This window comes from Prionailurus viverrinus, chromosome D2 (assembly GCF_022837055.1).
Source record: "Prionailurus viverrinus isolate Anna chromosome D2, UM_Priviv_1.0, whole genome shotgun sequence".
NCBI lineage: Eukaryota > Metazoa > Chordata > Mammalia > Carnivora > Felidae > Prionailurus > Prionailurus viverrinus.
Genome location: NC_062571.1, coordinates 15836732 through 15863964, shown reverse-complemented (window position 1 = coordinate 15863964; position 27233 = coordinate 15836732). Strand labels below are relative to the sequence as shown.

Here is a 27233-nt window from a genome sequence, read left to right as displayed (position 1 = left end):
CTCCTAAGTGGAGAGATTTGAAAGCAAAATCCTCACGGCTGAGGAGGAGTGGACAGAATTCAAGCAGACCTTGTCTGGAGTGTGAGCAGTTCACAGGGAAGATTACGGAGAACCACGGAAGAAGCCAGGTGGGTGTGAGAAGTCTCAGAAGGAGTTAAACATCTTCGCTTAGATGATCAAGATGGGCGCGCTATTTGATGAGAACGTCCACGATCTGGAAAGTTCACTTCAGTGGGACACTTTTTTTCTTCCGATTACAAATCAGTGAGGTACTGCAAATGAGCCTCAAATTCTCGGAGGTTACAGGAAGGGGCCTGAGGCACAAATACAGCAAGGAAAACGAAGCCTTTTTTTTTTCTTTTTAACTGAAAATCTGCTGATCCAACTTCTATTTCAAGGTGAAACGTACAAAATTCATGGTCAATATTCTCTCTCCTCTTGACCATTTTTTTTAAAAAGTGTATTTATTTAGGGGCACCTGGGTGGCTCAGTCGGTTGAGCGTCCGACCTCGGCTCAGGTCACGATCTCGCGGTCCGTGAGTTCGAGCCCCGCGTCGGGCTCTGTGCTGACAGCTCAGAGCCTGGAGCCTGCTTCCGATTCTGTGTCTCCCTCTGTCTCTGACCCTCCCCCATTCATGCTCTGTCTCTCTCTGTCTCAAAAAATAAATAAACGTTAAAAAACCTTTTTAAAGTGTATTTATTTATTTTGAGAGGGAGAAAGAGAAAGAGAATGAGTGAGGGATGGGGCAGAGAGAGAGAGAGAGAGAGAGAGAGAGAGAGAGGGAGAGAATCCCAAGCAAACTCCACACAGTCAGCCCGGAGCCCAGCGCAGGGCTCAATCCTACCAACTCTGAGATCATGACCTGAGCCAAAATCAAGTCAGACACTCACTGACTGAGCCACCCAGGTGCCCCTCTTCCGGACCATTTTTATTTTGTTTCTATGCATCCCTAGCTCACTCCATCACTTCTGCCTTAGACTAGCAAGGAAGGAGGAGGACTCTCACTCATCCTGAAGCCCAGACACACACAGGCAGAGAGTCTTTGGGTTTGATGACGGGAACCGACAGCGATCTCCCTTTCTCCCACTGCTGTGCAGAAATGGAGAAGACCCACTGAAAATGCCTGAAAAGAAAGGCATTACAACTCCTAGCTCTCTGTAAGATGGAGTTTAGATTTTCCCAAGCTGCAACTACCCACTCTCACTTTGGGGGCTTTTTTTGGTTGTTGTTGCATAAAATAGTTATTAATAATGCCACTTCATCAGTTTACCAAATGGCATCTCGCTGTATTCACAGGAGTTCACTACTCAAAAGACCATCTGTCTGAGAGCTCAACAGAAGGTTTAAATAATCAGTAGTGAAGAATGTATGGTCACATCACATCACGTCAAATATTTACATCTCTCAGATTTTAAATATGAACGTTCTTACCCAGCCGTCCGCCGTAAGTCAGACTTAATGACTACGCCGTGGTCTTTTATTTTTACTTCTCTATTTGCAAACGCATATAGAAATTGCCCTACAAGGAGAGCTTTAACTTATGCAAACAGGACTGCCAATCACAACCGTCTGTACAGCACCTTTATTTAGGCAAGAAAAAAATCCTGACAGCAGCAGCATTTTCAAGCAGAAAAGCAGTTAAACAGTATTACACGAATCAGAAAAACATTTGGGGAAAACAGCTGATGCTGCCTTTCTGAGCATTAATAATTGTGGCCGTGGGTGCCGCCGCTCCAATCAGAATCCGAGGCGGGCAACCCCTCCACCGTCTTGGTGATGCAGACGGCAGAGCCCGAGGCTGGCCGAACCTTCTCCACCATGGGAGGTGCCAGGGCCAGAGACCCGGAGAGGTGCACGGGGTTAAAACAGACTAACGTGGGGCGCCTGGGTGGCTCAGGGGGTTAAGCGTCCGACTTCAGCTCAGGTCATGATTTTGTGGCTCAAGAGTTGGAGCCCCGCGTCGGGTTCTGTGCTGACAGCTCGGAGGCTGGAGCCTGCTTGGGATTCCGTGTCTCCCTCTCTCTCTGCCCCTCCCCCGCTCGCACTCTGTCTCTCTCTCTCTCTCAAAAATAAATAAACATTAAACGAAAAGAATACAATACTTTTGGGGTGCCTGGGTGGCTCAGTCGGTTAAGCGTCTGACTGCGGCTCAGGTCTTGATCTCGCGGTTCGTGGGTTCGAGCCCCGCGTGGGGCTCTGTGCTGACAGCTCGGAGCCTGGAGCCGGCTTCAGATTCCGTGTCTCCCTCTCTCTCTGCCCCTCCCCTGCTCGTGCTGTCTCTCTCTCTCAAATGTAAATAAAAACATGTTAAAAAAATTTTTTTTAAAAAACCAGACCAACGCTAAAGAAAGAAAACTGTTTTCAAAGTGTTTCTAATAGGATTAAATACAAATAGGAATACACGGACACAGGTTTAAAGAGGGGGGAAAGCAGGCAATGTTGTTATTGCCGAATCGGCTCACGAGGTACCAGGGAAGGAGTGAGTGCAGTGTAGTAGTAGGAAGGAGACAAAACACAGCGGTCTGGGAGGCCAAGATGAGTGAGGACAGCAAGGGCTCTGGGGAAAAGCAAGTGCAAGTGAGAATCTTCCCTCTACTTCCTGGCTGGGGGACCTTGGACAAACCACGCAGGCATCCGTGAGCTGCCTCCTCACCTACACGGGAGTTATATGTATATGCTTTTTAAAGTTTACTTATGGGGCGCCTGGGTGGCTCAGTCGGTTGAGCGTCCGACTTCGGCTCAGGTCATGATCTCACACTCCATGAGTTCGAGTCCCGCGTCAGGCTCTGTGCTGACAGCTCAGAGCCTGGAGCCTGCTTCCGATTCTGTGCGTGTCTCTCTCTCTGCCCCTCCCATGCTCATGCTCTGTCTCTCTCTGTCTCAAAAATAAATAAAAACACTAAAAAAAAAAAATAAAAAAAAAAGTTTACTTATTTATTTTGAGAGAGAGAGAGAGAGAGAGAGAGAGAGCGGGAGAGAGAACGCAAGCAGGGGAGAGACAGAGAGAGGGAGGGAGGGAGGGAGAATCCCAAGCAGGCTCCATGCCGTCGGCGCAGAGCCCAACGCGGGGCTCGAACTCACGAACCGTGAGATCGCGACCTGAGCCGAGATCAAGAGTCGGGACGTTTAACCGACTGAACCACGCAGAGGCCCCTGCACGGGGATCACAAAGGAATCGGTAGGACTGGCAGGAAGGTTCAAGGAGATCATACGGAGCCTGCGTCTGGGATCTCGTAGGTACTCCAAAAGCACAAACACAAAGCCACTGCCTCCTCTCATTTTTCCCTTGCCGAAGTTCTGTTTCCTTCTATGACCCAGATCCAATCCTTTCTCCAGCTCGAAGATGAAAAGGCTAGGTCTGGAGCACCTCGTAACGTAAGGCCCCTTACAACTTTAACATCCAAAGCCTGGAAGGAACACAGGGTGAGGGTGCCAACCGTGTTTACTGCGCTCCCCCGCTGCACTGGGGGCGGGAACCGAACTCACTGAAGATGAGCTGTGTGAGCACGTGGAAAGTCACTGAAAAGGAAAGGCAGGAGGCCAAAACTGACAAACAAGGGGTACTCCCAGCGAGAGCTTTAGGAATGCAGACGGAGAGAAGAGGTCCCAGTGGGAGGGGGTGAGATGTGACGAGGGCCTCAAATGAGGGTTCCGCGCCATTGTCAAAGAGAGAAAGGGCAGCGCGGGCCAGGACGTGCAGAGCCTGGCGAAGGCTGATGGACAAGTGGGTGCGGCTGGAGCCAATGATTCATAGTTAAGTGAACACTTAAGAGCGAAAGCCGGAAAGACTAGTTACTTAGCTCCAGTGTTGAGCCTTAAGACGCCCGGCAGAGAAATGTTACCTTTGTCTTGAAGACGACAGGTTTTTAAGTCAGAGAAAGTTCTGATTCGGAGGAAGTCAATCCAAATCATTTTTACAAATTTACGGTAGTCATATAAACATTATACTTAGCTCAGTGCGTGACACAGTGCACAGCGACTGAGAACAATTAGGATTGAGAACAATTCAGGGCAAAGATGGCGTTTACACAGCATCCTGTTGTTCTTGACTTCTTTAGGACCCAAGTTGAACCGGGAGACGGGTTCCAGAATTGGCATCTGACTCAGAACAGGTAATCGATGAGGATTCGGTGAAAAAGAGCATGCATAAACGAACGGATTACCATGGCAGATACAGTGTTAGGGCAGAAAAGGGGAGAATGAAGAAGGGAGGAGACAGGACCCAAGGGACGAGAGCAGGTTCCTGTATTCCACAGCACTCAGACTGACACTACCGCGCGGGCCCCTGTCTCGGCCAGACACCGAGAGAAGCAGCCCACCCGGATTTCGACAGAGGAACTACTCCATCACCTAGTCTATTTGTATAGCCGACCCCTGGGCGACAGCGGGGTTTACGGCACTGACCCCAGCACGGTCGAAAATCTACATTCTAACTTTTCCCTCCCCAGAAACCGAGCTGCTAATGGCCTACTGTTGATGAGGAGTCTAGCCGAGAACATCAACAGTCGATTAATACATATTCTGTATGCTACGTATCTTCTATTCTGTATTCTCACAAGAAAATAAGCTAGACAAAAGAAACCGTTATAAAGAAAATCATAAGGGAGAGAAAACACTTTATTTACAGTGCTGTATATATTGTAATAATTCCACATATTAAGTAGACCTATGCAGTTCAAACCTGTGTTGTTCAAGGGCCGGCTGTATTCTCTCCCCCCTCTGGATATCTAATGAACATTTCCCCCCACCTATAAAATAGAAGACTAAATCCTCTTCTACTGTAAAACGCATTTTGGAGCACCTGGGTGGCTCGGTTAAGCACCCGACTTCAGCTCAGGTCATGATCTCCTGGTTCATGGGTTCGAGCCCCACCTCGGGCTCTGTGCTGACAGCTCAGGGCCCGGAGCCTGCTTCGCATTCTGTGTCTCCCTCTCTCTCTGCCCCTCCCCCGCTCACACTCTGACTCTCTCTCTTCCATCTTGATCTCCTTGCCTGTGCCTCTGAGAGATCTACGTTAACAAGGGCTAAAATTATTTAAATGGCACGACGAGAGGAAATGAGAAGAGAGGGAAAAAGTAGGAAAGATCTGTGAGTTGGATACGAGACAGGGCACATCAGTGGCAAGAACTGTCTGGGACTTCGGGAACAGGACAAAGATGTCCCCAACCCAGACGTCAGGGGCTGGCTCAGGAAAAGAGCCGGGGACGCGGCTGCGCTAAAATAATAATATTATATTAGGAAATAAATATTTACACTTAAGGTTCTATTTTTAAGAAACTTAACTTTAAGCCAACCTCCCAAATGCTCAACCCTTCCACAGGAAAACTCGTTCCACCAGGCTTCCCTAAAAATAGTCTCCTTTTTCTTTCTCAAAATACCCTGTTGATTTGTCTTCAGTTGGCTTTTGCGAGGACACTGGTCTCATGGAGGATGACGACAATCACACACGTTAACTGGAGCACACTACTTGACTAGGACACACATGGGGGATGTTTTCTTTCTAGAAATGCAATCTGCATCCCGCCCCTGTTTGTTGTGGGCGCCCCCTGGCCCTGCAGCTGTCCTCAGGCGAGCTGGATATTGTTCCCAGGCATGCCAGGGTATTTGTCAGCTTCATTTTATCAAACGGGCTAAAAAAAGGTTCAATCGTTTTTATTAAAGCAACAATGAGGGGGCGCCTGGGGGGCTCTGATGGTTAAGGGTCCAAGCCTTCATTTAGGCTCAGCCCAGGATCTCTTGGTTCCTGAGTTTGAGCCCTTCGTGCTCTGACAGCATGGAGCCTCTCTCTTTCCCTCTCTCTCTCTGCCCCTCCCCCACTTGCGTTTTTTTTTTTTCTCTCTCTCTCTCTCAAAATAACTTAAACAACTTAAACTTAAAACAAATAAATAAAAACAGCAACACGGAAAGAATTCCCAACAATGCGTGTCTGAGAGGTTCTACACACCTCTCAATAACATAAAAGTAAGTAAGTTAAGCTAGAACTGAGCTTACACATTCACGTACATTAATGAGCCCATGCTGGCAGAGGCTTCTACTTTAGAATCAGATACGAGGCAAACGTCTGCAAACCTTCTAGGCTCTCCGTCACGTGGCTGATCTCAGCAGTGCTGGGAAAACAAGCCACGCTCACATCAAACAAATGAAATCACCCCGTGAGACATATTTATCTCGCTGTTTTGTCAGCCCCGTGCCCAAAATCAAGACAGAGGAGTGTCTGGGACTCCACGATTCGCCTCCCAGGTCATTCAGGCCGGACTGGGGAAGCAGGTATGTGTGGAGGAAAGCAGGTAATTCGGCCCATGGTGGCCAGGGCTCCCCTGGGGCAGCCGAACCCACCGTGACCTGGAACGCCTCCAGGCGGGCGAGCAAGGGCAGGTCTACACATCAGGACTCCTGAAGACGCACTCTACCCAAAGGCCACCGACTGTTCTGCCGTGTGCAGGCTCTCACCGAGGCCAGGGCAAGGCAGACAGTCACAAGTACTCCACCTTTGTCAACCCCCTCTGACAGAGCCCCCAGCTGCTAAATGTAATCTAACCATTTGCATATGTAAGGATAAAGGTCTAGACTATGACATCAGCTTCACAGAAAATCAGCAGATTCAAAAAAGAACCGGGGAGCCCACTCAGTCTTTGGAAATCCCAAATAAACGAACGGATGAAAAGGACAGAACAGCAGGAGAGACCGGACTCTGCATTGTGAGTCCTAGAAAGCGCAAAAACACATTTCTAAACAAAACCATACTGGGAATTCGCCCTTGTAGAAAAGTGCGGGGCGGGGCGGGGGGAAAATCCATTCATCACGAGGGTGTTCACTAAAAAAGTTGCTTCCCTAGCAACTGGATACTGCTACGAGGTCCTGGAATGGCATTCTGAAGTAAAGACAAGCCAGAGTTAACCCAGAAGACGGTCAGCAGTTGAAGGATCACCTAAGCTCAGTGATAGCCCCTGACCAGCTAACACGGGATTCCTCGGAGATGACATTACAGCCAAAGATAGCAAGAGTGCCCACAGTCTGAAATAGCGGCCTCAGGAATCCAGGACCCACTGAGCTGTTCAAGAGTTCAATGTGCAGACGTGTATCTAACTGAAGCTGCTATCCCCGCCTGTTCTAAAAACTAGCGGAGGAATAAAGTGAACTCGACCGAGCCTCTGTCATCGGGGTTTTGCTGGCAGCCCTGGGCCCCCCCACCAAACCCCAACATCTAGGCCATCTGTTGGGGCCCCGGGCTCTTTTGATGGTGCTGCTGGTGATACTGCTGTTGCTTAAGCAAGGTGACCCAAATGATTAAGCTCCTTTGTGTTTTTAAAGGAAAGACTGAACTCCCAAACTTTTCTTCTCTCCCCTTCAGGGACCAGACCAGGCAGAGAGGGCTCCGTGAAGTTGGACAGACCAAGATGAGAATCCATTCTGCAAATGTGCTCTCACACGGCAGACGCCGCTGGCTATCGAATCTCTGGCCCCGAGCAGCTGTCAGTGGGGCACATGAACTTCACTGAGGTGTGGATTCATCAGACGCGTAAGTCTGCAGTCCAGGAAAAACTAACAACAGACACCGAAACAAGATAAAGTCAGGAGACCTCAGGAGCGGTTTCCAAGGGCACTTGAGGAACTTTGAACTTTTGCTTTGTAAAACTAGGCTGTTATCGTCTCTTCCACAAACACTTAAAAGACAAACTGAAGGGTTCCAGGTTAATGAATACCCGGATCACATTAAGTCTGCAAAAAACTGGTAAGACGGTTAAAAGTGGTCAAACTACTCTTAAAAAAAAAAAAAAGGTTCATTTCACTCAATGTTTTGACCCAAATACCAGAATCTCCTTGAATATGGGATAGAGGGAACTGGAAAGGCCTTCGGGGACACAAGCCAACACTTCTCACAGCTCTGGGGCAGCAGTCAAGCCAGGAGAGAAAATCCTACACCCAAACAAGGTAAATTTTCCCCCAGGCTCCATCAGCAAATGATTAACAAATACTGAAGGGGCGCCTGGGGGCCTCAGTCGGTTAAGCATCTGGGTCTGGAGTTCAGCGCAGGCCATGATCTGGAGGTTTGTGCGACCCAGACCCACATCGGGCTTGAGCTGACAGCAAGGAGCCTGCTTGGGATTCTCTCTCTCTCCCTCCCCTCTTTGTGCTCTCTCTCTCTCCTTCTCCCTGGCTCTCTCAAAATAAATAAATGGACATTAAAAAAAATACTGAAGTGGGCAGTTCAACAAAATGATGGGACAGAGGGAAGGAGGAGGCTGGCATAGCAGGTGCCTGTCAAATCCACGGTAGGGGATCGGGGAAATGTTTGTGGACCTTCAGATCTCCCACAGCCAGGATGAATGGGAGGACCTAACATACTGAATGCCTGCTCCGCGGGTGGAGACTTCTATTTTACATAAGGCACCCTAGGATGTAGTTCTCAGGATCCCCATTGAATGGGACACAGGGGCTTGAAGAGCTGAGGTAGCTGGAAGGTACTGGAAGACACAGGGAGCAGGAGCCGGTGTCTGATTCTGGTCCAGGGGCTACAAGATTCTCCTCGTGTGTCTTCACACGCGTGCTGTTTTCTCTCCCAGCCCCGCAGAACACGAGGTCCCGCCAAAGGGTGACTTCAACCAGTCTTTCCACTCCCTACCGCTCAGCTCTTTCTTGTTAAGCCAAATTCCAAGGCACTATGGACTCCCCGATCATCCCTGAGAACGTTTTCGTCTCCAGCAATATTGGCCCGCAGGCCCAGAGCTGAATCGCGTCGGCGGGCCAAACACCCTGTTAAGACACTGTTACGTGACGGTCAAGGGGTAAGTCGTACATGTAAAACATTTAGGTGGGATACTTTTATATAAATGATTACATCCACATCCACAAAGCAAGGCTGGTTGCGTAGAGCAAGCCAAAACAAAGGAACAGCCTTACTGGAAAAAGCGACAAGTCCAAACGACATCGTGCAAACGGAACCCTCCCTGGAAAGTCAGTTGCCACGGGCCTTCATCTTGTACAATGAAAACTTCCCCGGGGAGCTGAGGAAGAAGGAAAGATCACCCTCCGAGATTGAAACTTTACAGAGCGAGACGCGCCAAGGCCTGTAAGAGCCGTCTCCTAACTAATGGCAAAACATAATTTGAAAAGGGGGTTTTGGTCAGGCATTTGGGGCACGGGGAAAAGATGACTCCCAAAGCGAATTCTGGCATCCAGAGGGGGAGAAACGACAGCCATGCGACAGGGAACACTCTCTCAGGACATCCTGATCTCTGCCTACCTCGAGGTAGATAACATGCAGACTGAGAGGGGGTCCCCATGATTGTATTTAAGTGGGCACTCTCATCACATACTCAGGTTAGCTTGGTTAATGCGGTGATGGGTCGGAGACACAGATCTGATCTCAGTGCAGGGAAAAAAAAGATTGTTTCTTCTGAATGCCAAAGAACACGGGCGCCTGGGTGGCTCAGTGGGATAAGCGTCTGACTTCGGCTCAGGTCATGACCTCGCGGTTCGTGGGTTCGAGCCCCATGTCGCGCTCTGTGCTGACAGCTCAGAGCCTGAAGCCTGCTTCGGATTCTGTGTCTCCCTCTCTCTCTCTGCCTCTCGCCCTGCTCATGCTCTGTCTCTCTCTGTCTCTCAAAAATAAATATAAAAGCGTTAAAAAATATTTTTAAAAAACTGTTTGTTTTTTTTTCTGAATGTCAAATAATGAATATCACCCAGCAAAGTCTTTTGGAAGGGTTGGCTGGCATTTCTGCGGGCTGATGCACTATTCTACGTACTCCTGTATGTTTTCTTCAGACTTCTACACTGTGTATAATGTTTTATTGAGGGTCATCACTTATGATCAACAGTAGGTTTTTGGTGTTTTTTTTTTTTTCTTTTTTATTAACCCAACAGACAATAATTTACTGAGCAAGACCCACTGTCTGGGTGTAAAAGTAAACTCTTATCTCTCAGGGTTGGAAATGTCACAGAAACAGTTTGCCTTCACCAGTACTAAATTAATGCTGCCTTGGCAGGGCTGAGGCTAATTTCTGCGAAATTTAATTTGCAAAAACCAGCCCAAGGCTACCATGATATAAATTCGCTTGATGTGTTAATTTCACACTTTACAGTCCTCATCCCACTGGTGGGTGGGTGATCTCAAGTATGTAAAGTAAGGGAGTGTCTGAATTTACCCAAGCAACCTCAGACATCAGCCCTCTGCGCCCGCCTGTAGGAGCTGGAGCTGAGCGTCCCTTCCTCCTGCCTGCCAATGGAAAAGCAGGGATCGGGACAGAACTCAGCCAGACTGAGTCAATTTTCATTATGCAGAGCTCTACCACAAGGCAACAGCGTCTCCTCTAATAAACGCTTTCTTCCACATCTTCAGACAGACGGGGACACTTTCAATATGGGCAAATAATGACTTAAACTCAATCAGCTCTGGTTCGATCTAAGAGGCACAGGACGTCTTTGGCTCCCCAACCAAGGGCACCAAAGCTGGGGGCCACACGGCAACCCCCTTCGCCCAGGTCTGTGTTCTTGAAAAGAACCACGCGGGCTCCAGTAAAATAAAGACATTAAATGTCCTGGCTTTAAAAACACTGTTTAGGGGCGCCTGGGTGGCGCAGTCGGTTAAGCGTCCGACTTCAGCCAGGTCACGATCTCGCGGTCCGTGAGTTCGAGCCCCGCGTCGGGCTCTGGGCTGATGGCTCGGAGCCTGGAGCCTTTTTTCCGATTCTGTGTCTCCCTCTCTCTCTGCCCCTCCCCCGTTCATGCTCTGTCTCTCTCTCTGTCCCAAAAATAAATAAAACGTTGAAAAAAAAAAAAAATTTAAAAAAAAAAAAAAAAACACTGTTTAGAAAGACAGTGAAATGATGAGATGTGCAATGTCAGAATGCTTTAATGAAAGCACACCCAGATACACATACAGGATGTTCACAACTACAGAATACAACCACACGTGGATACACAGACACACTTATTCGTAGAAAAAAGATGATGTTCTTGGTTTTTATCTTCAGCTTTTGGTATGTGGGGTGATTCTACTTCCTTCTTTCTATCCAAATATTATAGAAGGAATACATGTTACTTTTGACAGGGATTCCCCTACAAAGTAAAGAAGCCATTGGATACAAATACGAATACCCTTCAGTTTATCAGGATGTGAAGATCTGGGTCTATTACTTGAAATCAGGAGGTTGCTCTCTGGTTGGGAGTGAGCTGTGATGGTTTTCTGAGAGGAGGCTGGCTTGCAGATATAAGATATCTGGATGCAGATATAAGTTGACTGCAGATATCTGGATGCAGATATAAGTTGACTGCATCTGTTTATCAGGGGAATACAAGTTCCGTGATACAGGGAGGGTGATACCTACCTGTCAGCAAATCCGCCTAGAAACACATTTCCTTCCCGTTGGTTCCCCCTAATTCGTTCGTCACTTTTAATCCCCGTCGACTCCCTTGTCTCTATTTCACACGGAATACGGCTGGCCTTTCAGGGCTCACAGAAGAAAGAATTAGCCCAGACACTTGGACCCCAATGTTTATAGCAGCACTTTCAACAATAGCCAAATTATGGAAAGAGCCTAAACGTCCATCAACTGATGAATGGATAAAGAAATTGTCATTTACATACACAATGAAATACTACGTGGCAATGAGGAAGAATGAAACATGGCCTTTTGTAGCAACGTGGATGGAACTGGAGAGTGTTATGCTAAGTGAAATAAGTCATCCAGAGAAAGACAGATACCATATGTTTTCACTCTTAGGATCCCGAGAAACTTAACAGAAGACCATGGGGGAGGGGGAAGGAAAAAAAAAAAAAGGTTAGAGAGGGAGGGACCCAAAACATAAAAGACTCTTAAAAACTGAGAACAAACAGGGTTGATGGGGGGTGGGAGGGAGGGGACGGTGGGTGATGGGCGTTGAGGGCACCTGTTGGGATGAGCACTGGGTGTTGTATGGAAACCAATTTGACAATAAATTTCATATCAAAAAATAATAAATAAATAAAAGAATTAGCCCAGAACAGAATTACCCCCGTGCTGCCAGCAAAGAAACTCCATTTGAGCTCATAAAAAAGAGTTCTCTTTGTGATGCTGCTGACTTCACTTTGGCCAGCAATCCCGCGTGCCTGCCCACCAGACTGTTGGGATACAGTTACTCGGCCACCTTGGACCCCAAATCACATCCCCAAACCAAGCTGTTAATAAGACATCAGTAATCTGGTCGTCAGTAACTTATACCTAAACAATCACACTTGAAAGACACCGCTATTCCCCGTTGATCTTGTAGCCCAGCGGTCTTTAATAAAACCCCTGGAAATACACAATGTAATTCAGTCTTCGTTTTCAGGCGGTCTGCCTATCGGGCTAGTGAGTACCCACAGCTCCCCTTAAAAGGGCGTAATTCCTCAGAAACAGGAAGGTTTTCCAGGGACGGTTTAGCGCCCGTGAAAAGTAAGTCACTGCTTATTGGCCGACGTGGTCCACAGGAAGAACCTCCAGCTTTCTACTGCCTGTGCATCTGGCAGATGTGGGCAGGAGGGGCAGCACTGAACTGGAGGGGGGCCCGGGGCAGGGCGAGGCCTCCAGCCTTCAGGAGGCTCACAGAGGAGGCCAGTCATCTTGGTGCAAAGCCTCTCCCACAGCAGGCTTCAGACCCAGGCTGTGTTGGTGATAAGTTTTAAAATCAATGAGAAATGGAAGCTGCTAAGTGGACATCATTTCTCAAAGGGGACAGAATCGTGAAAGGGACCATTACTGGGAAAATTACCCAAATGAACAGTTTACATATAAGAAATGTAAATCATCCCACCGAAGGTACTGGATTTTAGAGTGCAGATATTTATGAGAGGGGAAAAACGTAAACAGAAACACTGCAGGATCCTGAGCCAGAACCGTGATGTAAAAGAAGCTTTTTTTTTTTTTTTAAGGCACTAAGCTTTCTTCGTCACGTATTTATTACGTACCTACCACACATTGGATAAACACATTGTGGCATTACATACATTGGTTCACATGTATAAAAAGTCATTCCTTGATGTACCAGTTCCCTGGGAGATAGACCACAACCTCCGCTGTCAGTAAGATAAAGTCAGGGAGATAAAATGAATTCCTAGACCTTCGTGGTAAATGCCATGAATGACCTCTTACCCTCACAGATTATCTTCCCAACTCCAAATAATTATCTATCCGGTCAAAGAGAGTAAGGTTTCAGATAAATTTCAAGAAGTCAGCTTTGCCAATTTTAAATGGATTTGCAAATACGCATCTGTCTCCATGTGATCAGAATAAGGGCTGTATGTCTTAGGCATCTCCTGGCCAGACTCTGAATAGCCCCTGTTACATACCTGCTTCGTCGAATGAAGCTTGCTTATATTATTATCAACAGGCAAAGCGAATCGGAACATCCACTCGACACAAACACGAGACCGAAACAATGGCAAAAACAGTAACACTTAGCAATTCTTTCGCTATACGAGAATTCCAACTGGATCTCCTGCTCCTTTATATCTGAGTTTGGTCCTGGGCTGGGTGAGTACATAGATCACCTACTCATCCTATGCTCCTCTGTCACAGAGACACAACACACAGAGACTCGGATAATAAGGAACGGAAAACTAACGTGTGTCCAGGATAAATGGCGCCATTTAACTTCCTGGTCATTTCTGCCTCCTCTGCATTCACAACACAAAAGTAAGAGGATACTGTCTTCTGTCTTTCACTGGCACGTCTTCTGGTGCGACCCTGGGCAAGTTCATCATCATTGCTGGGCTTTGAATATCTTATCTGTACGATGAGGTTTTGGGTTACACGGGTGGCCCCCAAACATCCAAAGAGCCATACAGACAACTGTATCAGAATGATCTTGATGAAAATTCCATTTACTAGCCTCCACCTTAACCTGTGACTCAAAGTCCAGGGGCAGGAGAGAAGGGGACACAGAGCAGCATGCAGGGTGGGCCTGGGAACAGATAGTTTGGCAAAGGCCTCTGGTGGCTCTTGATAAGCAGGTTTGGAAATTACTACACCCCTTCAGGGCCGGAGGTGAAGGGGAGGCCAGACAGCCAATCACCTGGAGAGTCCCCACTGCTCCAGTCCCTCTCAGAGGTGCAGAGAGGATAACCATGGCATGGGCATGGGTGAGATCCCTAGATCAATCCCCAAGGAGGCTTGGAGGGTATGGGACCCTAAAGAGATACTGACAAGAAGAACGGGGAAAATGGTCCAAATGTACTTGGGAAAACCAAAATGTTCCCCTTGACAAGACGGGCCAGGCCTGTCCTATACAGTGACACAGATCCCAACAGGAAGGAGAGCCACAAATTTGTAACAGCAGCAGAAAACCGGCGGTAAAAACCATCAGTATTAACCATAAAAGTCATCAAAGATAGCTCAGAGGCTATCCCCTCACTAAGCACGGCCAAAGAACATCTTTTCTTGGCTACGTGCCTAGTTATGATTGAGTTTGGGTATGATCTTTGTGAAGACATGTACTTTAAAAAGTCAAAGTTATACGGCAGTGATCCTGATACCCTGCCTATTATGGCATTTTAATGGTGGGAGACTCAATAAAGGAAGAAAAGAATCATAAATAATATCCAATCTATTATGTGGACACTTTAAGGGCATCATATTATTTTACAGTGAGAGATTATTTTTCCATTGCAACTACGAGTAACCTCATGTTTCTGCCTCCTAATGGACTGATTGCATATTTCTGACAACGGATCAGAACCCAGAAAGTTGCAATGGCCTGTTTTTTTTTTTTTAAGCTTATTTATTTTGAGAGAGAGAGAGAGAGAGAGAGAGAGAGAGCAAGCAGGGGAGGGGCAGAGTGAGAGAGAGAGAGAAAGAGAGAGAGAATCCCAAGCAGGCTTATGCTGTCAACACAGAGCCTGACATGGGGCTCAAACTCAAGAGCCATGAGATCATGACCTGAGCCAAAACCAAGAGTCGGATACTTAACCGACCCAGCCACCCAGGTGTCCCTCCAATGGCCATTTTAAAAATGAGTTTAAAATAACACTTACGGGCGCCTGGGTGGCTCAGTTGGTGAAGCATCCAACTTTGGCTCAGGTCATGATCTTGAGGTCCGGGGTCTGAGCCCCACGTTGGGTTCTGTGCTGACAGCTCAGAGCCTGGAGCCTGCTTTGGATTCTGTCTCTCTCTCTCTCTCTCTCTCTCTCTCTCTCTCTCTGCCCCTCCCCTGCTCAGGCTCTGTCTCTGTCTCTCTCAAAAATAACTAAACATTAACAAATTAAAAAATAAATGTAAAATAAATAAACAAAATAACATTTAGTACTGGTTTTGTGTGTCTAATCCATTTGACGAGCAAGCAGACCCGGGCCAGGGGATCCCCTCAATGGAGGAAAACATATCTTTTTAGACAGAGAGCAGAGATTCAAGAACACGCTTCACGCGTTCATTTCTTCCCCCAGCGCTACAAAGTGTGCGTGTTGTCGCAGGTTTTACAAGGAAAAGGGAAAGGGAAAGAAATAAAAATTAGCCACCTAACAACACCTGCGAAGTGATGTGTCTGGAGAGCGGGGACACCGGAGGAGGGCTGGGCAGACCCCACATCACCTGACAGACCGCCAAACCTCTGTATTTTTAGGCTCTTCGCACCCTTTATAACGAAGAAACAAACAAACAAAAAACCCTGCATGCCTGAACTGGGAGGTGGGAGGCCCTACCTGCAACTCAGCCCTTGTCAGACCAAATCCAGCAGCCTCAAAAGGTTCAATAGCCTTTTTATAAACCTATTGTGTGGGTTAGCGCCTAAAAATAGTATGGTTCGGCAGGCAGATCACACCGAGGAATAATTCCGACATAATAAACTGCCAAGCAACAGACAAAGGAATGGCAAAGGCCGCCAAAACGTATTTGCAGGTGGCACCTCGGGTAGGCACCCCCCCGCAGTGGCCCCCTCCCTGGATGCCTCCAGGTTCCTGACCTTGTCTGAACACACAGGAACCAACCGAGCCCTTCCAGCCTAGACAGGAAAGGGCGGGTGGAAGCAAGAGGGGACTGAGCCACTGGCTTCGAAAGGACTCACTGCCACTCTGTTCCTCACCTAAACAGACATGGCTGCCGGTGAGGATGCCATCTTAGTAACGATGGAATATATGGCCCTTCCCAGTCTCCCTCATACTAACGCAGAGTTTCCAGCCTTCCCTGCCTATCAGAAACAGTTTTAAAAAATACAGATGTCAGGGGCTCCTGGGTGGCTAGGTGGGTTCGAGCCCTGCATTTGGCTCAGTACTGACAGTGGGGAGCCTGCTTGGGATTCTCTCTCTCTCTCTCTCTCTCTCTCTCTCTCTGTCTCGCCCTCTTCCACTTGTGTCCACTCTCTCACTATCAAAATAAATAAACTTTATATATGTATACACACACACACACACACACACACACACACACACACACATTGGATATCTAGTTGCATTTCAGTTCCTAAATATCAGTTTTAGGGATCGGGTACTGGTATTTCTAAAATCACCCAGGTGACTCGATGGGTAGCAAAAGTGAAAAACACTGCTGAAAACAACAAAGGCCTTTAGGCCAAGCCAGGTCCACCCCCCCGGGGCGGGGGGGGAAAGGCAGGCAACCAAAGCCAGCTGGAAGGGGGTAAGCATCAGGGGCAACGCTTGCAAAAGATGGGCCACCCGCACTACTTTTCTAGACACCGCTCCTGGAAAGAATAAAAATCCAATCACAATGAACTAGAAAAGATCATAAAAGAGTCAAAAAATTACCCCCTCGATTTTAATACTCCTTAACGCCCAGTCTTAGCTCAGCATCCACTTCTTCTCTCGATATATTTATAAAAAAAGAGATTCTACCATGGGTTTTTACAGCAGGGACAGGACAAAGCCGAGACAGGAGAATAAATGACAGTGTCTTACAAACAGAGTTCAGTTTATTTTTCAGATAAAATCGGAGAGAGAGAAATAAAATGGCTGGATCAGTTGTACAAGCGTTGCCTCACTGAATTCGGGTGAATATCCTATAAGAGATTATTATGTCCTTTTTGCCAAGATAAAACGGAGACACACAAACTAAATTGCCCCAGGTTTCATTAAGCTAATAATCTGACACCTGGAGGGCAAACCCTGTCATTGCCCGAATTCAAAATAAAGGTTCTTTCCCATTGTTGTCACTAACCTAGACTATTTTCATGAAGCCCATTTGCCGGATGTTTCTGTGCAAATACGTGGAAGCTGGCACGGGCTCAGCCTGAGAGCCGGGAACTAGAATCCTCTCCCTCAGGCCAGAGCTATAGGCCCAGCACCTACGTACAAGTCCCCTGAACGTCTCTGTTCTCGGAGCACCCAGGGCAGGGAAGACGGTCACCAGAGCTGTTTGCATTTAAGAAAAACACACCTCCCAAGGACTCACAACAAGCCTTAGAAGAGAAAAGTGCTCACAACTGCTGGGTAGCACTATCACTATATTGAGGAGAAGAGAGAATCAAAGCAGGTGCCTAGGTGGCTCAGTCAGTTAAGCGTCTTGACTCTTGATTTCGGCTCAGGTCATGATGTCACAGTTTGTGGGATCAAATCCCTCGTCAGAATCCCTGCTTGGGGTTCTCTCTCTCTCTCTCTCTCTCTCTCTCTGCCCCTCCCCTGTTCTCTCTCTTGCCCGTTCTCCCTCTCTCAAAACTAAATAACAACAACAACAACAACAACAAAAGCGAGAGTGGGGTGGCGCCCTGGGTGGCTCAGTTGGTTAAGCGTCCCACACTGGCTCAGGTGATGATCTCACAGTTCATGGTTCAAGCCCCACGTCAGGCTCTGTGCTGACAGCTCGGAACCTGGAGCCTGCTTCAGATTCTGTGTCTCCCTCTCTCTCTGCCCCTTCCCACTCACGCTCTGTCTCTCTCTCTCTCTCTCTCTCTCTCTCTCTCTCTTCATTTTCTCAAAAATGAAATAAACATTAAAAAAATTAAAAGAGAGAATCAAAGAATCCTATCTTAGAAATGTGTTCACATTTGCTAGGCAATTCAATAGAAAAAGTTAGTGCATTTCACTGCACCTGTAGACTCTTCTCTAAATAAACAACCTTACAGAAGGGATGGCTGCCATTACTTTATGTCGATCATGTCTCCAGGTGTGATGGAGACCAAATGACCTAAGATCCTACACCCCCCCCCCCCCAGATCGCAGAAACGTGAGGCACAAGGACTGAGTTTGGAATGACACCCACAATGTGATGATGTCATCTCTGCTATCAGACACACGGCTAATTAACACAGAACTGCTTCTCTCCAGGAAAAAGTTATTTCACTTCAGAATCAAAGTCTTAACACTATCCATTGTTCCTCAGTGAATGCTGCCTTTATGAAATCTTCCCCTGATATTTCCTCCCGAGAAATGTTTCATGAAAACAAACAAAGGAAAGAAAACAAACCCTGCTGAGATGCAACTTACAAAGCTAGAACGTGTTTTGTGAATGAGCCCTGCTGGCATTCAGGTTCCTGAAGGAAGCTAGCAGCCTTTCAGTAAGGGAATACTCAGAATTGTATCTTTATAGTGTGGGACTGCGAATATTTTCTGAATAGCAGCTCTCGAGAAGCCTTACTGCACTGGGAACATTTGGTAATGGTGATTCCCAATATACTGACTTTGATATCAGTCTCATTCACCTTCCAGAGGTCGTACAGACCCAAGAAGCCACTTCAGGTGAAGGTTCAACCAACCAGGAACAAGGTTCTGGCTTTCGCGACGCTCAGGGGCAAGTGTGTTTTGTGAGGCTGGCTACTTCAAGCGGGTGGTGGGGCCAAAATGGATGAGTTAGCCTTCTCCAGAAGTCACCTGCCCTTGGGACCCTGCCAGAGAAGGAGGTCTGAGAGCCCAGCTCCTCCCGGCTCCATAACTGCTTAGCTGGGTGACCCTGAACACATCATGTACGTCCCTGGGCCTCGGCTTCCTTATCTTTAAAATATGGATATTGGGGGCGCCTGGGTGGCTCAGTCGGTTAAGTGTCCAACTTCAGCTCAGGTCATGATCTCACTGTTTATGAGTTTGAACCCTGCATCTGGCTCTGTGCTGACAGTGTGGAGCCTGCTTGGGATTCTGTCTCCCTCTCTCTCTCTGCCCCTCCCCTGCTTTCTCTCTCTCTCTCTCTCTCTCTCTCTCTCTCTGAAAATTAATATAGTAACACCTACTTCAAAGAACTATTGGGAGATAAATGAGATAGTTGAAGTACTAAAGTATTATCTATCACACAGTAGCAACAGTAAGCAAATAAAGCTGCAATAATGGACTAGAATAATTATTGAGAAGAAGAGAAAATGGCCTGCAAATATTTGCAGATGAGACAAAGTGTCTGCCACATTCCATCATCAAGCCCATCCATGTGATTACACTGATCAGGGCCACGTTTTGGGAAAAATTATTTGTAATATAACAGACATAAAGCACACTGTCCTTTGCTCAACGAGACAGAACCTAACGGTAAGAGAAGAAATTGGAAAAAGAGAAGGAAAAGACACCCCTCGTTATCAGGAAAAGTGCATCTTACCGTGTGAATTGAGAAAAACAACCCCGACAATAATAAATGACAGGTTTGAAAAAAACAAAACAAAATGACTAAAGAGTCAAGAAAGAAAGAAAGAAAGAAAGAAAGAAAGAAAGAAGGAAGGAAGAAAAGAAAGGAAGAAAGAAAGAAAGAAGAGAAAAAGAAAGAAAGGAAGAAGAGAAAGAAAGAAAGAGAAAGAAAGAAAGAAAGAAAGAAAGAAAGAAAGAAAGAAAAAAGGAAGGAAGGAAGGAAGGAAGGAAGGAAGAAGAGAAAGAAAAAGAAAAAAGGAAGGAAGGAAGAAGAGAAAGAAGGAAAGAAAGAAGGAAGAAGAGAAAGAAAGAAAGAAAGAAAGAAAGAAAGAAGAAGAAAGAAAAGAAAGAAAAAGAAGGAAAGAAAGAAAGAAAGAAAGAGAGAAAAAATGAAGCAAGGAAGAAGAGAAGTTAAAGAAAGAAAGAAAGAAAGAAAGAAAGAAAGAAAAAAGGAAGGAAGGAAGAGAAAGAAAAAGAAGGAAAGAAAGAAAGAAGGAAGAAAAGAAAAAAAGAAAGAGAAGAAGAGGAAAGAAAGAAAGAAAGAAGAAGAAAAAGAAAGAAAGAAAGAAAGAAAGAAAGAAAGAAAGAAAGAAAGAAGGAAAGAAGAAGAGAAAGAAAGGGTGCCTCCATGACGGGTGTCGCTCAGCCAGCCCCATGCCCTTGGTGACCTCACCAAATTCTTGTATTCATGCGACCAAACACAAATCCATCAAATCATCTCTTTCCACACATCTTTTTTGCTATGAATAAACCACACCGAAATGTACGCGTCTAAATGTATTCATTCGTCCATTCACACGTGTGTATGAAGTGCCTGCGACCTGCCAGCCAACCTGGGGGTGCAGCGATGCATGGTCGGCCCAGCTCACTAGCGCCCCCCTCGTGTTCGATGGTTACAGCAATCAAACCCCGTATTACAGCTATTTGTATACAATTCATTCTTTCCGGTTAGATTATAAGCTCTTGAAGGGAAGGACCGTATTCCATATTTTAAACTTTTTTTAAAGTTTATTTATGCATTTTGAGAGACAGAGAGTGAGCGGGGGAGGGGCAGAGGGAGAGGGGGGACAGAGAAGCTCGAGCAGGCTCCACACGGTCAGCACAGAGCCCAGTGCAGGGCTCAAACTCGCCAATCATGAGATCGTGACCTGAGCCAAAATCAAGAGCTAGGTACTCAACAGACTGAGCCACCCAGGCATCCGGGGAGGGACCCTATTTTAATCATCTTGTTTCCCGTGGTTCCTGACAGAGTGTTCCATTAGCAGAAATTACCCAACAAGTGTTTACAGAAGCAAATCATCTCCAGCACGAATGGAACAAGAGAGCCCACGGTCTCCCTCCCACGAGCTCTTCAGATTTTAAGCCCACTTGACTGAGGCGGCTAAGACTTTCTATAAATCTGGCTGATCGTGTGATAGGAAGTAGACTGTTTTGCAACATAATCTGGAAAATGTCGGTGTTATGCCATGAGTATAAGCAGCAAAACGTGAAGTTAAGGGAGAGATGGGAAGTCACCCAAACGTTTCACATGTAGGCCAGTGCGTCCCCCAATGTCCAGGCGCCTGAGTGGAGGATAAGGCACCATCACAGATCTTGACATCCTGATCCTGGCAACAGGTGGCGCACTGCTGTTGGAAGCAAGCAAACGGCATCTACCCCAGGGCTGTTCCCCTACGTAGAGACATCTAAGCGAGTATGAGGTCTCTGCAGAAATCCGGGCAGGACGATAAGAAGTTTACTGGTCTGAGAACGCTGTAAGTCAACGGAGATAAACTGTGGCCTCTCTGGAGGTCAACTAGAACCTCTTGAACTTCATCGGCCTCACAAAGTTGGCCCCAAAAAGCCAGAAAGCAACGAAGGATAGGAATGAAAGGAAGCCTAGCTACCCCTGCCAATACTTATTTTGATTCCAAAAAGGTGCAAGGAAGGGGCATCTGGGTGGCTCAGCGGGGTAAGAGTCGCACTCTTGATTTTGGCTCAGGTCATGATCTCACCGTCGCTGAGATCGAGCGCTGCATCGGGCTCTGGACTGACAGAGAGGGGCCTGCTTGGGATTCTCTCCCTCTCTCTCTCTCTCTGCCCCTTCCCTGAAAGCTTGCTCACGTTCTCTCTCCCTCGAAATTAACATATTAAAAAAAAGAAAGGTCTGAAGTTGAAGGTAAAGCTGAGAGCAGAGAAGAGGAACAAGACGTTCCAGCTTCACAACTTTCTGATAAGAAAACACCTAAGGAGTTAAAACTTCCTACCAGGATTCTGAAGGCCATCTCTAGACCAGTATGGTACCAGCTATCCCGGAAAATCCCTTTCATCTTTGTAAGGACTCGAGTTTGGAGCTCAGCTCGAACTTTTCTCATACAGCCCCTAATGATAATTGATTTCTCTTACAGAACAAGTCTCCTGACTTGTTCAGGAGATTGGCTGCTAAGCCTTTACAAAGACTTAGTTAAGTGAGTCCTAATTTCTTTTTAAAAAAAATTTTTTTTCCAACGTTTATTTATTTTTGGGACAGAGAGAGACAGAGCATGAACGGGGGAGGGGCAGAGAGAGAGGGAGACACAGAATCGGAAACAGGCTCCAGGCTCTGAGCCATCAGCCCAGAGCCTGACGCGGGGCTCGAACTCACGGACCGCGAGATCGTGACCTGGCTGAAGTCGGACGCTTAACCGACTGCGCCACCCAGGTGCCCCATAGTGAGTCCTAATTTCATCAACGGGAAAATGAGGGGACCAAATGAGGGGACCATCTCTAAAATTATGCAACAAGTCAGTAGTTAAACCAGTGTGTCACTTCTTCAGTTCTGATGCTATTAAAACATTCACAGATTTCAAGCAATGTATTTGTTACAGAAAAATCTATGTGAGAATAACCGTCCTTGCACAAGAGAAAACAGAAGAACCAATGCAAATGAGCTTCATTTACACTTTTTTTTTTTTTTTTTATTTAAAATTTTTTTTTTTCAACATTTATTTATTTTTGGGACAGAGAGAGACAGAGCATGAACAGGGGAGGGGCAGAGAGAGAGGGAGACACAGAATCGGAAACAGGCTCCAGGCTCTGAGCCATCAGCCCAGAGCCCGACGCGGGGCTCGAACTCACGGACTGCGAGATCGTGACCTGGCTGAAGTCGGACGCTTAACCGACTGCGCCACCCAGGCGCCCCTACACTTTTTTTTAACAACAGACATGTTGTACAGATTCCTGATGGCCCCTTTACCTGGGGTGTAATCGTTACCCATGTTAAGAGAGATTTAAAATGGATTTTCAGGGGCGCCAGCGTGGCTCAGTCGGTTACACGTCTGACTTCGGCTCAGGTCACGATCTCGCGGTCCGTGGGTTCGAGCCCCGCGACGGGCTCTGTGCTGACAGCTAGGAGCCTGGAGCCTGCTTCGGATTCTGCGTCTCTCTCTCTCTCTCTCTGCCCCTCCCCTGCTTGTCCTCTGTCTCTCTCGCTCTCCAAAATAAATAAACATTAAAAAAAACGGATTTTCAACTTGGAAAAAAAGACTAGTTGGTACAGAGCAGCTACAGCACAACACAACATGGCTTCACTCCACACTCTGCTCTGAAAAGAGTTTGTCTGGATTCACATCATAAGCAACTCAAACAGTTTCCATTTTTTCAATGTTTATTTATGAGAGAGAGAAGGAGACAGAGCACGAGCAGGAGAGGGGCAGAGAAAGAGAGAGAGAGAAATCTGAAGCAGGCTCTAGGCTCCGAGCTGTCAGCACAGAGCCCGACACAGGGCTCGAACTCACGAGCCTTGAGATCACGACCTGAGCCAGAGTCGAACGCTTACCGGATCGAGCCACCCAAGCGCCCCTCAAACAGTTTAAAACAAAAAAACGGTAATTAAGAACTTGCAAAAATACTGGTTTGTATCATGTGACAAAAGACCAATACCCAGAATAAAGTTTCAAAAGCAAAAAACAGTACGTGTAATAATTCCAAAGACAAACAGGCCAAAAAACAAACGAACAAAAACCACAAGTGGCCCTAAAGGTGCCTAACTTCAGCATTAATTAAAACAAATAAATAGGGGCGCCTGGGTGGCTCAGTCGGTTAAGAGTCCGACTTCGGCTCAGGTCATGATCTCTCGGTCCGTGAGTTCGAGCCCTGTGTCAAAGTCAGGCTCTGTGCTGACAGCTCAGAGCCTGGAGCCTGTTTCCGATTCTGTGTCTCCCTCTCTCTCTGACCCTCCCCCGTTCATGCTCTGTCTCTCCCTGTCTCAAAAATAAATAAATGTTAAGAAAAATTTAAAAAAAAAAAACAAATAAATAAATATGAAAACAATAACAGTTTTCACATTAAAATCAGAAACAATAGACTGAGATTAGTCGCTGTCGGTGCCGGCTACAGGCTCACTCCTGAGTCACTGACGGAATCCTAACTGGGCACAACCTATCTGAGGGGCCATCTAGCAATATCTCCAAAATTTTGAGTGTGAGTACTCTTTCATCCAGCAATTCCATTCCTAGGAATTTATCCCCAAGAGATAGTTACGTAAGTATGTATATACTTGTTTGCATGCAAGCATTTTGTTACTTAGAGCCAAACGCTGACAAGCCCCGAAGTGTCCTTTCGTAGGGATTAAATAATCTTGGAGATACACGAGGAAATCCGGTTCATCGTTTAAAAGAATAAGTAGGCACTACTGAAATACTAACAAGGGAAAGACATCTACGATGTACTGGTAAGAAAAAAAAAAGCGACCGGGAAAACAGTATGAAGGGAATAATCCCATTTTTGTTTTGTTTTCTTAAAAAGTGCGCACGCAGATTCAGACTAAAGTCTATTGACACGGGCTGCCTTCGGGGAGTGAGATTATAGGGTATGCTATACTTTATATATTTCTGTGTTGTCTGAACACATCTATCAATTTCAAAACTAAAGAATGCCATTTTCAATAAAATGAAGTATGCTTAAAATCATGAGCCTGTATCACAAACGTCTGTACAGTCTCGTATTCCATAAAATCCACATAACTTCGCTCATCGAAATGAGCCATAAGGAAACTAATCTGGAGTCCACACCCTCTAGGCTGGAAGCTCTATACACCTGATCCAAAAAATCCTGGACAGTGTTCATTCCTGGCGGAGCTATTTCCCCATGGTGCTGAAAAGCACAGTAAGGGACACGGGTTAATCCAAGGTGGGGTCCAGGCAGCTTTTGCCCCTCGGTGGGCCAGAGGCTACTAACACAGGGGACTCATCGCCCGGCTTCAGGGGGGGCCAAGGAACCAGGAAGGACAAAACAGCTGAAGGAGGGAAGGTCTTCCCTTAAGACCAACCCAGGTACCACCCTCCTTTCTCCCGTGCTGGAATGTAGATGATGCCCCTTCATTGTTATTTTCACATCACAATGTCCTCGGGCATCAGGACTTCATTAGCACCTCCTCGGCCAAGTCTCCTGAGTCCCACACAAGAAGGAACTTAGTCTTTTCAGGCTGACTTTCCTTGATTCCCCCTCTTCTCTCTCCCGCGAGTAGTTTTGGAATTTCACCATCAAAGCACTGATGTACTTATACCTGGTAACAAGGAAACCCATCGTGGGCATCGCACCCTCCTCCAGAGATAGATACCCTGGCTGCTGTCAAAATGCTCCTCTACTGAAGAACATTTTAAGACACAGGCTCTCAGGCCGCAGCCTTCAAAATGCACCAACACATACACACACACTACACACACACACACACACACACACACACACACACAGGCGACAGAGGCTGTGGGAACAAAGAGGATCCAGAGATGTCTGGACAACTGGGGGTAGGACCCGACCCTAGAGTGGACCTCAGACGGAGGGGACGAGGCTCTATAGGATGCTCCGGGCCAGGTGGCAGGACCGGCAGACAGATCCTAGATTAGGTGTTAGTAAGGAATCCATATTAAGTTCTGGACTGATCACTGAACTACTGTCGACCAAGTGAATCTCTCTATTTTTAGGAAACACACACTGACGTTTGGGGAGGGCCAAGGGCCACGATGCATGTAACGTATCCATAAATGGTGCAGAAGAAAACTGCGTGCGTGCGCGTGTGCGTGCATCTGTGTGTGGACAGACGGACAGACAGAAGGATGGTAAGTAAGCCACTTCTGATAATCCAAGGCCAGCGACCAAATGTGCAGGGGCAATGGCTACCACTGAGGGCTCCTTCCCAAACCACCTGGTGTCCTGCTGTTACAGAAAATGCAGGGGCGCCTGGGTGGCGCAGTCGGTTAAGCGTCCGACTTCAGCCAGGTCACGATCTCGCAGTCCGTGAGTTCGAGCCCCGCGTTGGGCTCTGGGCTGATGGCTCGGAGCCTGGAGCCTGTTTCCGGTTCTGTGTCTCCCTCTCTCTCTGCCCCTCCCCCGTTCATGCTCTGTCTCTCTCTGTCCCAAAAATAAATAAACATTGAAAAAAAATTAAAAAAAAAAAAAATGCAACACACACAAACACAGAAATGTGGACACACACAAGGGAGCAGCCAGCTCTGCCTTTATCCCGTGTTGGAGGAAGGCATTCCAGGTGACGCCGCGGGGCCCCAGGCACAGGGGCCGGGCCTCATCCAGGGGTCCCCAGCCCTCCTCCACCCCACCCTCCATCACCTTCCTCACTCACAGTGGCCCCTCAGGGCAGGGCACACTAGCCACCAAGACAGCTGCTTCTGTGCAGCCCCTGAACCTCCGCTATGCTCACACTTTGTCCCTTTACTCTAAGTAGGGACACTCCTTGGAGAGCTACACCAACCAGTTTTAAGATTCATGCCCTTTTAAACACTTTAAGGGACAGAGGCTCACAGGAACTTGCTAGTCCCTCCTTCTGAAGCCCCCAGTTTAGGCAATTCCAAAGTTCAAACGGCTTCTTCTTCTTTTTTTATTTATGTATTTATTTTTATTATTTTTTTTAATGTTTGTTAATTTTTGAGAGAGACAGAGACAGAGTGTGAGCAGGGGAGGGTCAGAGAGAGAGGGAGACACAGATTCCGAAACAGGCTTCAGGCTCCGAGCTGTCAGCACAGAGCCCGACGCGGGGCTCGAACTCACGGACCACGAGATCTTGACCTGAGCCGAAGTCGGTCGCTCAACCGACTGAGCCACCCGGGCGCCCCTCAGATGGCTTCTTATTAATGGGACCCAGAAGCCCAAATTTAAACCTCTAAGCAGTGGCTTGGGGGTGGGATGGGGAGTGAACTCACCTGAGCAGGGAGAACAGAAGCCTCCAGCTTGGGCCACTGGGAGCAAGAACCTGCAAGAGAAGGAAGAGTTCTAGTTCAGAATCACAGAAAAACTTCCGGTCAGCGGTTTTTAAGGTGTGGTCTGAGAGTCCCCAGGGGTTCCCAGGACCCTTCCAGGGGTCTCCCGGGTTCAAACCATTTTCGCAGCAAAAGGCAGGATTTCCCTTTTCCACTCTCTTCCCGCCAAGGCACGGCGGAATCTTCTAGAGGCTGACTAACCAGTCTCGGCACAAAAGGCTTGAGAGTCTAGCTGTATTCTTGTAAGCGAGGCATTAAAGAGATTTGCGAAAATGTCGTTCTGCTCATTAAGTTTCTGTCGTTCTGGAAAACACTGATTCTCGTAAAACGTGTTATTTACAATAAAAGGTGAAGGGCTTACTGCTGCCATGTTTAATATACGAATAACTATTTTTAAACCTCTCCATTTGAATCCTAATGTCACAAATCTCAGTAGAGATGAGCCACATAATAAAAAGCTCTCTGGGATCCTCAATCACTTTTACAGATGTCC

General features: G+C 47.1%; 1 protein-coding gene across 13 annotated transcripts in view; it reads right to left on the bottom strand.

Moving 5' to 3' along the window:
* The window catches only part of SIPA1L2 (signal induced proliferation associated 1 like 2), a 226220-nt gene that overhangs the window by 147822 nt on the left and 51165 nt on the right, over positions 1–27233 (bottom strand). For all 13 annotated transcript variants that reach the window (XM_047825079.1, XM_047825088.1, XM_047825090.1 and 10 more), the window contains exon 2: positions 26684–26733. The gene's annotated coding sequence lies outside the window, so the exon portion shown is untranslated. The remainder of the gene's footprint in view (positions 1–26683; positions 26734–27233) is intronic.